Genomic DNA, 16,649 nt, shown 5'->3' with positions numbered 1-16,649 from the left:
GGTATATTTCGGTCTAGTGTTTTTTAGCGCTACAGGTGTTCAATTGTTCCTATGGGAATTAACACTGGAAACGCCCTAAATTTCACCCCCTCCTTTATCTCAGTCCCTCTTGACGAATCAACTCAAAATTTTCCAGACAGCAGCTCGCAGAAATTTGTTGGGAAAATGTATTTAAGATTAGTCAAGCAGTGCCAAAGATATACGTAAGTAAAAAAGATTTTTTTCTATAGAAACTAGGTCCTAACTATAACTACCTACTGGCAACCGATACACACACACACACATATATATTTTATTTTACTACTGAACAGGCAGTCACAAGTGCAGTTATCTACCAGGCACTAGGGTCATGATTTTAGTGGTACAGCAGGTGCAGTGACAGCAGGGCCAAAAGCTCTAGGAACCCCTCTAAACACCAAAATATTGCTATATTTTACCTCTGAACCAGAAGTCACAAGTGCAGTTACCTTGCAGACAACAGGGTCATGTTTTGAATAGTGCAGCAGGTGCAGTGGCACCAGAGCAAAAAGTTGTCCTAACTCCTCTAAGCACCAAATATTGCAATATTTTACTACTAAACAAGCAGTCACAAGTGCAGTTATCTTGCAGGCACTAGGGTCATGATTTTGTCATAACTCCTATAAGCACCAAACATTGCAATATTTTACTACAAAGCAGGCAGTCATAAGTGCAGTTATCTTGCAGGCATTAGGGTCATGATTTGAATGGTGCAGCAGGTGCAGTGGCACCAGGCCCAAAAGTTGTCAGAACTCCTAAACAACAAATATTGCAATATTTCACGACTAAACAGACAGTTACAAGTGCAGGTATGTTACAGGAACTAGGGGCATGGTTTTGAAGGTGCAGTGGCACTGTGCCCAAAAGCTCTAGTTACGGGACTAAACACAAATTATTACTAAATGTTACTTCTAAACAGGCAGTCACAAGTGCAGTTTTCTTGCAGGCAAAAGGGCCAGGTGTTTAATGGTGCGGCAGGTACACTGGCACCGGTGCCACAAGGTGTCAGTGTCATGAGGTTATTTTAGCATTTAACTTGGACACATTATTTAGTTCTGGGCTTGAGGCCTGTGCCCTTTCACCTAGTTACATTTTGCTTTTATTCCTTTTATTATTTTAGAAATGTTTAATTTTAGTGAAGATGCTTTTATCAGTTGTCCTTCCTTGCAGAGACTGTTATTCATTTTTTTGCACAACATTTTCATCTTGTGCTCAACCCAAGGCTGTACACAATGTTTACTGGGTGTTGCCAGACCAAAGGGAACATTATGTACCCTACACAGAAAAATGTTTGTTGTCACATCAGGGCAGTTCTTAAAACAACAGATATTATAAATCATCACACTGCCCCAAACATCTCAGAGGGTACATTCCAGCCAGTTTGCCACCTTATGCTGCACGTTGTCAGAGTCTGTGCCAAAACCTTTTGGTTCCTCTTCGTCTACATGGAAGGGCTCTCAGCAGACTAACAGACCTCTTCCCTACCTCCGCACAGGTATGGGGGTTGGGCTTCCTTCCTGGGACCAGAAGGGCGACTTAGGGCTTAGGGCTTGCTCTCATATAGAAACTAAGTAGTGTAGGTAGGTATGCTAAGCACACTGTTATGACAATATGGTGGGACTCTTCTTGTGTTTCACTCTTTTGGTCACTGCTGTCATAACGCTTTGTTTCATTATCCTCATAATCACAATTCACACTTTTCTACATAGACTGCAGTTGCTTCCATAAAACCTACTGAACCAAGGTCCTGCTTCTGTTTTGTTCTTGCCTGTATGAGACATGTATAACTGAGAGAAAAGGATGAGATATGCTCCACCACGACTTCCCTGAGAAGACATCCGGGGCATTAGGGAATATCCTCCTAAGTAAGATAGGTAGTATCTATTTGACGCTGTAGGTTGTTCAAGCTTGAACCCTTATAAAGATTTCCCAACTGATGCTTTATCTCTAAACAATCCAATTCCATATTAAGTAATGGCAGACCAAAACAGGGTTGTAATTGCAGCAAACATGAGACTCACCCTCACCACACATTTATGAAATAATGGCCTCATAGATGAGGGAGAAGAAGTAACATTTGTCGTTGAGACACACACAGCATACAGAACAGAACTCTTTTACTCTTAGGTCACCTTTCCAGCAGCAGATGGGAACACAGACATTTCGTCATCACACTCCAGCAAATGCACCCGCACAATATTGGTATTTAGAAATGCCACTACCTTAGCAAAAACAACAAAACTGGCTTAATGGCACCCTACACCATGTTCCACAGAATGGTAGACTAGGTTTCTTACGTAATGACGGACCTACATGGCCAGAAATGGCTAGCTAAACACCACACCCTAATGTAGGTGCGGTGGCGGACATACGCTGCCTATACACTAATTTTAGTAGAAATATATTGACGATCAATACAATTTGTAATGCATATTTTAAACACCACCCCATCAAGGGCTGCTCCGGCACAACCACTGCAGGAATAAATCCTGTTACCCTGCATCCAATTATGGGTAAAGGACCCACCAAATGTGAAGAGTTTCTGTTTTAGTTAACACAAAAAATTAGCGCCTTGAAAACAATGTTTCCCCATACGGGATCCCAAGATAAACATAGAATTCTCACAATGTGCTTGCCATGTGGGATGGTTCCCTCAATGGGCAACTGTGCCACTTGGGGTGCAGTGTTTGCTGCTACACTACCACACATGGTACACCAACACTTGCGTATTTTCCGGAGTGTTAAAATAAATTCAGGATGAATATAGGGCTGCCCCGGCCCTAGATCTGGGGATGCAATTAATGGGTAACTTTGCCACAGTATCCTCAATAATATTAAGTAATCTTAAGGGGGAAGCAGCAACATTGGCAGCACAGCAGTGGCTCCAAGATGTTCCCAGACTGGATCAGGAGCGCGAGCTGCCAAAGATTAACACTGATACCTATTCAAGTATAGGTCGGTGTGGTCTGGGGGCCAGACCAAGTAAACCACAACTACAAGGTAAATCCAATAAGGATTCTACCAAGTAAGCAGCAGAGAGTTCTAAAAAACACTGGTGTAAACAAAAACATACCAAAGATCATACAAAACAAAGAGGAGAATCTCTGCAATCATAGACCTTTGAGAAATGTTAAAATCTGAGAAATAGGGATTGTTTAAAAAGTCCTGATAGATACCAATATATTGATACGCGCCAATCTCATTCCTTTCAGGACTCACCGCATAAACATAGTGAGAGAGGCGGGCATTACTAACAACAAAACAAGTACGTGAAACCAAGAGAGATTCACAATGCTCATCTGAACCTTCTGTAAATAAGGAAAAGAAACTACCACAAAGAAAGCACAAATCAAAATGAAAAAGGTGGAAGCAATTTCAGCTAGAAATGCCACACACGATAAGAACGTTACTGAAGAACAAGGATTTGGGACTGACTCTGCTAGACAATGCGTCAGAGAAAGATCACAATAGTTCACGGGAATCTTCAAGAGCTTCTGGAGGTGATGGCAACTAATGACTACTTAAAAGTCGAAACTGTGGACACGCGCCCCCCCCAGATAGGGTTTACAAAGTGAAAATACAAATTGAAGGTGACAGGAGCGCACAATTAAAGTTATATTCTGGGGAAAATTGACGTCATGTTATGACATTCTTTTGGCAGAAAAAGATTGGCCACCAGAATTTGTCTGTAAACTCCCACAAGGGGAAGATGTCACTATGCCATCTTGCTCGGTCCTTGTTCCAGAAGAATTGAGACAGGCTTACGCAGTAAATTGGACATTGGCACGCAAATAAAATACCTCAATTTACATGAAGCTAAAGTACAAGTGAGGGAAATACTCACACAACTTGAGTTTCAGGGTGTAATAAAACCCTGCATAACATCAATGAACAACCTTAGTTCCCCTGGCTGAGGCGGATCATTCATATAGAATAGTCTTAGACTACAGACACTTAAACAGTCACACACAAGCATCTGTTATACAAAATGCACACAGCACAGCACTCATTAACAATTTAGTGTGCAAAAAATACAAATCAACCCTGGATATTTCCAATGGGTTTTTCTGCCACAATATAGTGCATGGAACCAGGGATATGACCGCCTTCAGCGCATTAGGTTTGCATGAGGAAATTTTCTCAACTCCAACAAGAATATAAGAACAGTCTGAACTATTCTCAGCACGTGTGACATCTATACTTCACAACATAGACCCTAAGGCATTGTCCTGTGTAGGAGACATATATCTGACAGACGACGACCTGGTCGCACAGCTAAGACAGGTGGACTGCACTGTGGCGAACTTCGCTGAAATAGGCTACAAACTTAATTTTAGGAAAACAAAAATTGCCTCTTTCAGTGTCCTGTTTTTGGGATGGGAGTTATCAGATGAAGGAAGAAGCCTGGCGCTGCACTTTTTAGAAGATTTGCACGCAATTACGACCACCAAACACCATCAAAAAGCTACAATCATTATTCAGCTTTTTACATTTTTGCAGAATTTACATTCCAGATTATGCACCGCGCATAAAACCACCAGAATTTTCAAGTAAATATTGGAGGGCTGAACACACATGCATTCTCAGAACATTACAACAGGATATGCTTGAAGGAAAACATTTACACAAACGTGATAATAAAACAAACTTGGTCATCAGGGTAATTGTTGGTGCCATTGGATTCACCTACGTAACATTCAATGAAGGTGATACCATCGCTATACCATACAAATCACATTTATATTCAACAGCTGAACAACGCTTTGCTCCCACTGAACAAATTCTGTCTGAAGTTCACATGACTGTCATAAAAGAGAGACCTCAATCCCAGGGGAAAAGCATTGTTGTTCTGACCTCATTACCTGCTTTAAAGGCTGTGACAAAAAGCCAGTGTTACAAATGCAAAAGCACTGCATCAATGTTGGATCCAATGTGCCACCTCTCTGACTGCCGCTGATGTGGATTATGTTATTGATACAAAACTTCAAACAAAAGAGTTCCTTCAATATGAACTTCAATACCCAACACCTACAAACATTTTGCCTCTTGAACAGTATCAAATGATAATATATATCGATGGCTCAGGGCAACCAGCAGTAGGCACCAAACATCAATACTCTGCTGCTTGCACGGCTGTGAGCTGATTCACGGGATGGCATGTTTCACCCTCAGAACACATACATGAAGACCTTAAGGGACTGAACTGCACGCTTGGCAGAGTGTAAAACTCTATTATTGGCAATGGAACATATGGCTCCTGACCTTCTGACACTCACTGTGTGTGATTCGTACTACTGTGTCCAGTCCTTTAATGAATATCTGCATTACTGCCACCAGAATGGATTCAGAGATTCAAAAGGAAACACCATCAAACACAGACTACTGTGGGGTGGGGGAAAGTAGAAGATGTAAAGGAGATGCTACCAAATACCCATGTAGTACATACAACTGGCCATCGACGTGTAGGAATACATGTTGCAGGAAACACCTTGGCTGATGAAGCAGCCAAGTCAGCAGTAGCCACGGCTCCTTTTGCTGCGATTACTTGTTTCAAGACGAGGTTGGATGATGAAACACTGGCTTCTGTGAAAGCTTCGGCTGACAGCACACCCTTGCCAAAGACATATCCCGCTAAATACTCCCACCATCTCAGCACACGAAATGTTGCATTTGTAACAATAGCAACCAAGACCAAAGATTAAAGCTAATAAAATCAGCGCATGAAGGGGATGTTTCTACCCATGCAGGTATGGCAGCTACAATTACATTATAGCAAAAACACTATTGGTGGCCAGGTCTATACAAAAAGGCCAAACAGTATGTCCTTTATTGTGACTTCTGTCTACAAATAAAAGAATCCACCATCAAACGCCCACTGCAGACACCCCACCTAATTTCCAACAAACCTTTGCAATGTGTGTACCTGGACCACTGTGGTACCCTAACACATAATGGTGCATACAAATATGTTGTAGTCGCTATTGACTCTTGCTCCAGATTTCTATGGGTATGGCCACAATGATTGGCTGACGCTCGAACTGTTATTAAAGATCTGCATATCTTTTATCAGGACATATGCAGTTGCGGCTTTCCATTCCGACCAGGGCCCTGCCTTTGCCTCCAGGGCATTCAGGGACACCATGGAGACAATGGGGGTCCAACTACATTTCTCGACTCCATATCACCCTGAGAGAAACGCTGTTGTGGAGTGGAAGAACCAAGAGTTAAAGCAATATTTAACAGTCAGATTATTAGGTTCAGGTTGTAGTTGGCTTAACCACCTGTATGGAGTCCAGAGAGCACTTAAAAATCTGCCCAGAAGGCCCTTGGAAGGGCGCACCCCATATAAGGTTCAAGTTGGCATACCTATATTTGATCTTGATGGCCCTGGTGCAGTAGTGGCGGACACACCTTCTAACATAAATTAACGTGTCACTGTCTTGCAGGAATTACAACAGTTCAGTGATGACAACTCATCTGCATGTACCGCTACCTTGAGAATGAAGGATTCACCATCAACATCTACCGGCTGGATTCCAAAAGTTGGGAATCTAGTGCATGAAAAGATTGCTGCAAAAAAGAAATTTGGTCCTGCATATCAAGCACTTGCTCCAGTCCTGGGAATACACAGTATGAGAACTGTCATCCTACCACTGCAGCCTGGGTCTAAAGAAAAACACTTGTGTTTCAATTGATAATGTCAAGTTACACCGCAGCACAGCAGACCACGAGGAATCCTGAACAGTACCTGAACCCCTCTCACTGTTAATCAGGATGATCTTCTTCAAAATTTGACCATCTGTGATGAAACTTCCCCGAGCCTGGGGAGGCAGGAAAATGAGCTTTTATTAGTAGCTGTCACTACATCCACGACAAGAAATGTCGAAGGTTCTGAGCAACATTACTCAAATTCAAAACAAACAGATCGAATCATTTACTACAAATCACCAAGGGACACATCTGCCAGTTCACCTTCTCCGACATAGGCTCCAGAGTTTGCACGAACTGCTGCTGGATATCTTACCGTCATCAACAATTCTTTTTCAAATTCTTCAGCATCTTCAACTACACCTGTATCAAGTGCACGCAAGCTATTTAATTGGCTCAAAACTAACTACTGAATTCATCTGTAGAATTATCTATGGACTCTTAACTGTGCTTGCCTTCCTCCTCCGGATTGGGTTTGTCATCGTTTTCTTTTTACTGATACCTGGCCAATATCATCCTGAACGCTCTGCTGTTAAACTGGTGGATGAGGTTTTGAAGTCTCAACTACCCTCACATACGGTCTGCAGAGACTTGTCCCAAGTGAGTATGTCAGCTATACAGATTCCTGATGGAATTATTTGGGATAAAGTATCATTTGATATATACAAACCGACGGAAATTATTCAAATTCCACATGTATTCAAAGTTTCTATGACTGATATAGTGACACCTGGGGTGGTTTCTGGTGATTGGGATGTGAAAATAGTTGATTTTAATGCTTTCTGAGCTTGAATATTATACTGTATTTGAAGGTGAAGATGTTTACCAAGCAAGAGCTAGTTATTGAGGAAATGTTCTGTTATCATCAATACGGACATCACTTTATACATAAAGAGATCTGTTTATATTTATACACAAGGGGAACATTGTCCAACTCCACCAGTGGGGAGTTATAAAACGTACATAGAAAGGTTTGCATATTTGTCTTGACATGATTTCACAAATGCTGAGTTTTATTATTTCCACTTGACTCTCCTTTTTCAAGTGTTTCTGGGGGATTCCCTGTTACTTTGGCATTAATTGGCAGCATTTGGCTGTTGCTATTCGTTCTTCGCAATGGCTGCCGCATCTCAACAAGGAGGACTGATGGCACTTCCACCAGCCCATCTGTGTCGTGAACGCATGATGTAGTGTTTCAGAGCATGACTTCTGGAAGAACTGGAGTCCAACTGGTCTTTGTCGTTCAGACTGGTTTTGAATTGCATGCAGCCCAAATTTAGATGTTTGTGGTACCCATTCAAACATGCACCAGAAGCGAGTCTTGCCATGCAGCGTATACCTTCTTTGGATGCTGCTCTGTTAATGTTCTTAATGAGGGTTCATTACCAGACATGCACATTGAGATTAGTACCGGAAACTTGCTATGAACAGCCATTTGTGGATCAACTTGCTCTTATTGTTACAACACCTGGGACTGTTTGGGATGCTTCCGCATGGGCCAGAGCTATGGCTGAGGCAACAAAACTTTAGTGCTCCCTCGCTTTCCTGGTCAACAAATTGGTTCCTTTACCATATGGCACAGTGGCGTCTTTCCTGGAATCTATACGAAGTTTTGACATTGGTGATTTTTTAACCCCTTCTGTGCTGGGGACGTAATGGTTACGTCCACCGGCACAGAGCTCCTGTGCCTAGGACGTAACCATTACGTCCTCGGCCATGAGCTCAGAGGGAGCGCTTCCCTTCCACCCCTCCAAGGCAGGGATGAAGAGGAAGCCCTTCCCCTTCCACCCCTGCCCCCCACCCCCACTAATGAAGTCAGTGCGCGATCGCATGCTGACATCATTACATGGTGCCGGTCGCACTGGAAGCCATTTGCTTCCAGCGCGCAATCAGGAGAAACAGGTGAGTTTCTCCTCCGGCGGGTGGGGGTTTCAAACAAAGAGGCATGGGGGGGAAAGGAAAGGGTTTTCCTTTCCCCCGATGTTTCTTTGAGCATTCCTGCTGCCTGATCGGGCAGCAGGAATGCCCACTAGACGCCAGGGATTTTCTTTTTTTTTGTTGTAGTGTGTTGGTTGTATGTCGGGGAGCGGCCCCTTGGGCAAGGGTTGCTCCCATTTCGGGGGCATGTTTTATGGCCATTTCTGTCCCCCCTGGGGGCAGATCGGCCTAATATTTTTAGGCTGATCTGCCCCCAAGGGGGCAAGAAGCCACTTAGGCACCAGGGATAGTGTGTGTGTGTGTGGGTGTTTATTAGTCCAGTATTGACCCCCCTGGTTGTCCTCCATCTTTTGGAGTTACTGAGAAAATTGTGTGGGAACTTGGTAGATGACTGTTCAACAAAGGTCACCATTTGTATGTAGATAACTTCTACACTGGAGTGCAGTTGTTCACGGAATTGTTTAGAGTGGCCACTGTTGCTTGTGGCACAATTCGTTGTAACCAGAAAGGCTATCCAAGGGAGCTTGTCTGTAAAAAACTTGAGAGGGGATAGTGCAGTGCCTTGCGGAATGATGAGCTGCTAGCTTTGAAATTTTCAGATAGGAGGGATGTCTACATGCTAAGTACCATCCATAATGAGAGTACTTCCCCGTGACTGTTTGGGGCCAGGTTGCTGGAGTGCGCAAACCTGTGTGCATTTTAGATTATAATAAACACATGGGAGGTGTAGATAGAGTTGATCAGAGCTTATACTGCTATTCGTAAGTCTTACGTTTGGTATAAGAAGTTAGCAGTTCACCTCTTCCATTTGGCAACTTTTAATGCTTTTATTGTGTATAAAGATAGGTCTCCAGAGTCAAAGATGACAATTGTGAAATTTCAGGAGTTAGTGATAGAGAGCCTTATTGTGGTGGAACAGGCAAGAGTTCTTAGAGAAGCAGTGGTGGAGGATGTGGCTATATTGAAAGATCGCCACTTTGCTGAGCACATTCCTCCCACGCCCCCCAAAAAAAAGACTTTCCAGCTAAGAAATGTAGAGTCTGCTCGAAGAGGTATCCGGAGGGAGGCTTGAATGTACTGCCCAGATTGTCCTTCAAAGCCTGGGCTGTGTGTGGGTGTTGTTTCAGGAATTACCACACCCAGAAGAATTACTGGGAATTACGATGAGTGTAAACTGCCTGTTTTATATTTTCATGTGCTCAGTTTCATGGTTGGCATTTCTATCATGTACTTAGTTAGAGCTTTTGTGTTTGTAGTTTTGTAATTATTTCCAATTAGTTAGAGGTTTCTTTGTTTTTAAAACAAAAAAAAAGTGATGCCCTTGTGTGTGGAGTGGCGCTTGGCTGGCGGTTGAAATATTGACTTGCAGTTGGCTACTGCTACACGCTGCCAGCCAAACGCCAGTCCACACACTCCCATCAGCTGGTGTGATTGCTGTATCAGCCATGTGGGCGTATGTAAGTGATGGGCCCTTGAGTGGCGCTGTCTGTCGATGCAAGTGTTGTAATGTGCTGGGCCCGTGGCTGGCGGCGTGAATGGTCTTGTGCATGTCATGTATGAAAGGTGTGTGAATGGACTGTAAAGCGGTTGGTGCCTTGTCGTGGCTTTACAGCTCATGAGCTGTGAGTCATTGGTTCCGTTTTTTGGTTTTTCAGTTATTAACAGTGCATTTCATTTTTTGTGAAATCTCTTGTTAATAAAATTTGATCCACTGAACCATCACTCACCCTCGTGCCAAATCCAACCAGTATGTGTGGTAAAAATGACAAAACCTGCTCCACTGTAATCAGGCGTCACAGCACACCTGAGATACGCTAGGTGTCTCGAGTGGGACCCCGAGTATTAAGCATGCCACCAACTTGGTTGGTGGGTGAGGGGTCTTTTTAACATAACCTAAATGCGTTTCTTTTCACAATTTTAGTATTTGGAACATCACATAATTACGTGGACACATCAAAATGATCTATTGCAAAACTACCTGTGTTTGGGGTGGGGGCACCTATGTTTTTGGTCCCGGGTGCAGCCTTCATCTAGGGAAACCTACCAAACCCAGACATGTTATAAAAATAGACACCGCAAGGAGTTCAAGGAGGTGTGGCTTGCCTGGATCCCCCAACATTTTCTTACCCAGACTCCTCTACACACCTCAAAATGTGCTTAAAAAAGCCTATTTTCCTCACTTTTCTTTGTAGGATCACCGCTGCAGCACAAATTTCCTACCACCCAGCGTTCCCCTCAGTCTCCCAAGTAAAATGATACCTCACTTGTGTGGGTCCCCAAAGCAGAGTCAGCCTAAAAAGATGTATAAAAAAAAATATGTGCTTATCAAGTCCCCTTAATCTCTACAGGTTTTTCGCATTTTTCTGTTGCAGGCACCTGGGCCACCCACACAAGTGAGGTATCATTTTTATCGGGAGTCTTGGGGGAACGCTGGGTGGAAGAGAATTTGTGACTCCTCTCAGATTCCAGCACTTTCTGTCACCGAAATGAGAGGAAAAAGTGTTTTTTTGGCCAGATTTTGAGGTTTGCAAAGGATTCTGGGTAACAGAACCTGGTCAGAGCCCCACAAGTCACCCCATCTTGGATTCCGCTAAGTGTCTAGTTTTCAAAAATATGCAGATTTGCTAGGTTTCCCTAGGTGCCGGCTGAGCTAGAGGACAAAATCCACAGTTAGGCACTTTGCAAAAAACAGCTGTTTTCTTTGTGAAAATGGGATGTGTCCACGTTGTGTTTTGGGGCAAATCCTGTTGCGGCCGCTAGGCCTACCCGCACAAGTGAGGTACCATTTTTATCGGGAGCATTCAGGGAACGCTGAGTGGAAGGAAATTTGTGGCTCCTCTAAGATTCTAGAACTTTCTGTCACTGAAATGAGAGGAAAAAGTGTTTTTTTGGCCACATTTTGAGTTTTTCAAAGGATTCTGGGTAACAGAACCTGGTCTTAGCCCCACAAAGTCACCCCATCTTGGATTCGCCTAGGTGTCTTCTTTTAAAAAATGCGCAGGTTTGGTAGGTTTCCCTAGGTGCCGGCTGAGCTAGAGGCCAAAATCTACAGCTAGGCACTTTGCAAAGAACATGTCAGATTTCAATGTAAAAATGTGATGTGTCCATTTTGTGTTTCCTGTCGCGAGCAGTAGGCCTACCCACGCAAGTGAGGTACCATTTTTATCGAGAGACTTGGGGGAACACAGAATAGAAAAACAAGTGTTACTGCCCCTTGTCATTCTCTACATTTTTTCCTTCTAAATGTAAGACAGTGTGTAAAAATGTGTCTATTTGAGAAATGCCCTGTAATTCACATGCTAGTATGAGCACCCCGGAATTAAGAGATGTGCAAATAACCACTGCTTCTCAACACCTTATCTTGTGCCCATTTTGGAAATACAAAGGTTTTCTTGATACCTATTTTTCACTTGTTATATTTCAGCACATTCATTGCTGTATACCAGTGTATAATGAAAACCCATTGCAAGGTGCAGCTCATTTATTGTCTCTGGGTACCTAGGGTTCTTGAGGAACCTACAAGCCCTAAATATCCCCGCAACCAGAAGAGTCCAGCAGGCGTAACGGTATATTGCTTTAAAAAATCTGACATATCAGGAAAAAGTTACAGAGTAAAACGTGGAGAAAAATTGCTGTTTTTTTACCTCATTTTCAATATTCTTTTATTTCATTTGTTATTTGCTGTAGGAAACACTTGTAGGATCTACACAAATGACCCCTTGCTGAATTCAGAATTTTGTCTACTTTTCAGAAATGTTTAGCCTTCTGAGATCCAGCATTGGTTTCTCACCAATTTCTGTCACTAACTGGAAGGAGGCTGAAAGCACAAAAAATAGTAAAAAATGGGGTATGTCCCAGTAAAATGTCAACATTGTGTTGGAAAGTGGGGTTTTCTAATTCAAGTCTGCCTGTTCCTGAAAGCTGGGAAGGTGGTAATTATATCACCACAAACCCTTTGTTAATGCCATTTTCAGGGAAAAAAACCACAAGCCTTCTTCTGCAGCCCTTTTTTCCCATTTTTAAAAAAACATTTGCTGTATTTTGGCTAATTTCTCGGCCTCCTTCACGGCAACCCACAAAGTCTGGATACCTTTAGAATCCCTAGGATGTTGAAAAAAAAAAGGACGCACATTTGGCATGGGTAGCTTATGTGGAGAAAAAGTTATGAGGGCCTATGCGCGAACTGCCCCAAAGACCCAAAAAAGGCTCAGCACAGGAGAGGAAAAGGCCTGGCAGCTAAGGGGTTAAAAAACCATTATTATTATTATTATTATTGCTGTGCTGACACATGGCCTCAATTGATGTTTGAGTTTCAAAAAATGTTAAACTGACCTTTTCAATTTGCCTCAAATTTTGGTCTGTTTTGCTTGTCGGCATGGACATTTGATCTCTTTCACTATATTTAGCATGCTTTTAGTAGCTAATGAGGGATAGGTGATTTTAGTATAGACTTCTGCATCTTTGAACCAACAATGGGGAGGGCGTGATGAGGTTATTTTAGAAGTTTACATGTGCATATTATATAGCTCTGGGCCCGAGGCCTGTGCCCTTTTACCTAGTTACATTTTGCTTTTAATCCTTTTATTATTTTAGGATTGCTTCATTTTAAGAGAGATATGTTTATTCCTTTTATCATTTGCCCTTCCTTTCAGAAACTGTTATTCATTTCTTTCCATGACATTCTAATATTGTGCTCAACCCAAAGAAGTACAAAACGTTTACCAGGTACTGCCAGTCCAAAGGGAACATTGTCTACGCTACACAGAAAAACATTTGTTGTCATGTCAGGGCAGTTCTTAGAACAGATTTGTTATTATAAAACATCACACAGCCCACAACATCTCAGAGGGGACATTCCAGCCAGTTTGCCACCTCATGCTGCACGTCGTTGCAGTTTCTGCCAGAGCCTTTTGGTTCCTCTTTGTCTACATGGGAGGACCCTCAGCAGACTAACATAGGCTGCCACAAATCACTCCGACCTCGGGTACTTTTGAGGTGCTGCTAGGTAGCAGGAAAAGGTTAGGCCGACAGCTGTCATACTTTGTGGGATCAGACTCAGTTCCCCCACACTTGGTGGTGCTGCCACTCGAAATTCAGCAGTCTTGTTACCAAAACAGGAGTCTACCACATCAGAACCCCTCTAAACGCAGATTATTACTACATTTTACTAATAATTAGGCAGTCACAAGTGCAGTTACCTCTCAAGCATTAGGCCCATGATTTGAATGGTGCAGTGGCATGGTGCCCAAAAGTTCTAGGTACCCCACTAAACACAAATTATTACAAAATGTTACTTCTAAACAGGCAGTCACAAGTGCAATTATCTTGCAGGCACTAAAGTGATGATTTGAATGGTGCAGTGTACCAGGGCTAAATGTTGTCATAGCCCCTCTCAACACCAAACATTGTTATAGTTTACTACTAGACAGGTGGTCACGATTGTGGTTACCTTGCAGTTAAAAGGGGCATGATTTGAATGGTGCAGCAAGTGCAGTGGCACTTTACTAACTACACAATACTATACTCTAATACAATGAGATATTAAATAAGGTACAAATTACGAGTTTGGCACCCAGGGATAATAATTCAACATACATTGCAACATAAACAACTATTAACGATTTATCAAATTTAAAAAAAAACATTACCATAACCTTTTTCTAATATTTATAATCTAGTTAGTAAACAATGTAGAAGCATAAACAAAGTCAAACCCTATTGGCTTCGCAAATGTTTGTTTCCTTTATATTACCACAAACCTTGCCGGCAGCAAACACAAATGCATGCATAGTCCTGTACTTTGCAGAAAACGCATAGAACGTGCCTTTGCATGTTCAAAACGGTCCTGATTTGAAAACGAGGGCCACTTTTGCTAACGGAGGTCACTTTTATTTTGGTGCCCATTACTTTTTTTTGTCAAAGTCCGACTCTGTCAGGAGGTGAGTTGCAGGCTCGTGAGTGTTGTGCTGCATTACAGAATGAAGTGGAAAGGGTTTGCTGGGGTGGGCTGCCTTGCAGACTTATAGCGGTAGAGTAATTTATCAGCACCGGCAGGGTGAGGTTTAGAATCAGGTGAACTTCTGCATCCACAGTGATACAGTGAATCTCAGTGTTGGCAGAGGGAGGGGGGGGGGGGGGTGATGCTTGCTTATAAGGAATGTGTTAAAAGTCAGCAGTGGGGGAACTGCAGATTCAGGCTGGCTTGGTGCTATGAGAAGGTGAAGTTCCCCAGGGGTGAACTGCGGGGTTATGAAGGAAGGCTGGATATCTGCAAGTGGAGGATAAGGTGCATGTTTATGATGGATGTAAGCCAGCGTGGGGTGCCCATGAGCTGAACCGTGCGCCGGGGGTACTGAAGTGCGCTCCAGTCTCTGGCGATTCCAGTGCAGATCTCTAAACTTTCCTTAACTCCACTTATAGGTGGAGCATCAGCATGGACATAGCTAGCTTGAGAGCTCTGTCGATGTTATGGATATTGGATACCATCCAGCTCCATATCCGTCAAGCCGCTGTGTTCCGAGTCCAGAGTTTTTTTGTTAATAAACTCAGGCATGGTCAATCTATTTCGCCAGTGGTAGCATGAAACCCAATACATACAACCTTCGGAAAATAGGGGAAGGGAAAGGCGTGGGGCTGAGTGGGCAGAATGTGCGTAGCAGAGATTTACAGAGTCTCGGTGTCCTGCAGGCAGGGATACGCACTCACCTCTCTGAGATATTGTGCAAAGGGTCAGGAACACGAGGGGTTCACGGGACGAAGAAAAGGAGGTTGACAGAGACAGCAGGAGGAACTATTTGCAGCTCTCCCAACCTATTGGGAGGTTCCTCGACCAACAGCCAATGGCTGTGCTGCTTAGGCTCCAGCCCCCGTAGCGGACGTAGGTTCACTCCCAAAAGCACCCCCGGGGTACTGCAAGAGGTCTGTACCCAGGGTTACCGAAGTGGGATGGTATGTCCGGTTATTTTACGAAATTGATACACCCTCTGCTCAGACACACCATGCTCTACACTCTGTCCGCCCTGATCTGCTCTCGTTGGTATGATTACATTGTTTCTGCTAAAGAACTGCATTTGTGAAACATAGCTCATGATGTCACAGGCGGGGATGCTCATTCGTTTGCGAGGGCTCCGTCCTCTCCCCGCCCTTCACGACGATAGACATTTACTGAACTTTTTTTACAGGGCTATAACTATAATTTAGATATTCTTTCAGTGTGGGTGACTCATCTGCTGAGCTTTTAATCAAAACCACAGCCGACAATGATGCAGCAGGTGCAGTGTCATCGGAGCTCAGGAAATGGGGCAATCTCTTAAAGCTGCTACGTAATTCTGTGTCAGGACCGGAGGCTTCGGATTCTGCTTTCTCTCTTTTTACTGCAAAAAACTCAGCAGCCAATCATGTTCAAACAAAACAAAAAACTACATATCCCAAGGAACCCAGTTGTCTGAGTCCAGCAATGACAACATATCCAAGTGTATATCAGTCTCTAACTCAATAGTCCTTCCTGCTGCAGCCAAAGAGATAAGTCATTTGCTTTACAACTTCTTATTATACTGTTTATATATGTAATTTAGACACAGTGTGGAGCGGGAGCGGGCTCGTCTCGCGCCACGGTGTCATTTGCGCTTTCAGCGCGCCTTTATGAAATAATTTTTCATGCCCCTTTCGCCTTCAAGACCCGGCTCCGTACCGGTAGGCGTGGCTGTCAGCCGGCTTCAGAGTCGCTCCGACTCCTAGACCGCAGCGTGATAAAAGAGGACCTGTCCTCTTTTTATTTCAATGAGCGCGCACGCGCGCACCTCACGTTCTCTCTGCCATCGGAGAACGAGGTGTTTCAGTGCGCGGAGCTCGGGAGGAAGATTCTAAAAATAGCCTCCGTCTCCTCGTGTAGCGCTTGAGCCCTGGAACGCCTGACGGGGCGGTTTTAACGTTGTTAAGGCTCTGCCTTAGGGGATTTGGCAGGAGCTCCCTCCACAATTTAATGG

The 16,649-nt window shown here is 43.5% G+C and overlaps 1 protein-coding gene across 1 annotated transcript in view; it reads right to left on the bottom strand.

The window, feature by feature from the left end:
• AASS (aminoadipate-semialdehyde synthase) overlaps nucleotides 1–15,488 on the bottom strand; it is a 332,460-nt gene extending 316,972 nt beyond the window's left edge. Inside the window, exon 1 of the mRNA XM_069229897.1 lies at nucleotides 15,370–15,488. The gene's annotated coding sequence lies outside the window, so the exon portion shown is untranslated. The remainder of the gene's footprint in view (nucleotides 1–15,369) is intronic.
• Between the last annotated feature and the right edge of the window lie 1,161 nt (nucleotides 15,489–16,649).

The sequence above is a fragment of the Pleurodeles waltl genome, chromosome 4_1 (genome assembly GCF_031143425.1).
Source record: "Pleurodeles waltl isolate 20211129_DDA chromosome 4_1, aPleWal1.hap1.20221129, whole genome shotgun sequence".
Taxonomy (NCBI): Eukaryota; Metazoa; Chordata; class Amphibia; order Caudata; family Salamandridae; genus Pleurodeles; species Pleurodeles waltl.
This window is presented reverse-complemented; position numbering and strand designations above follow the sequence as displayed.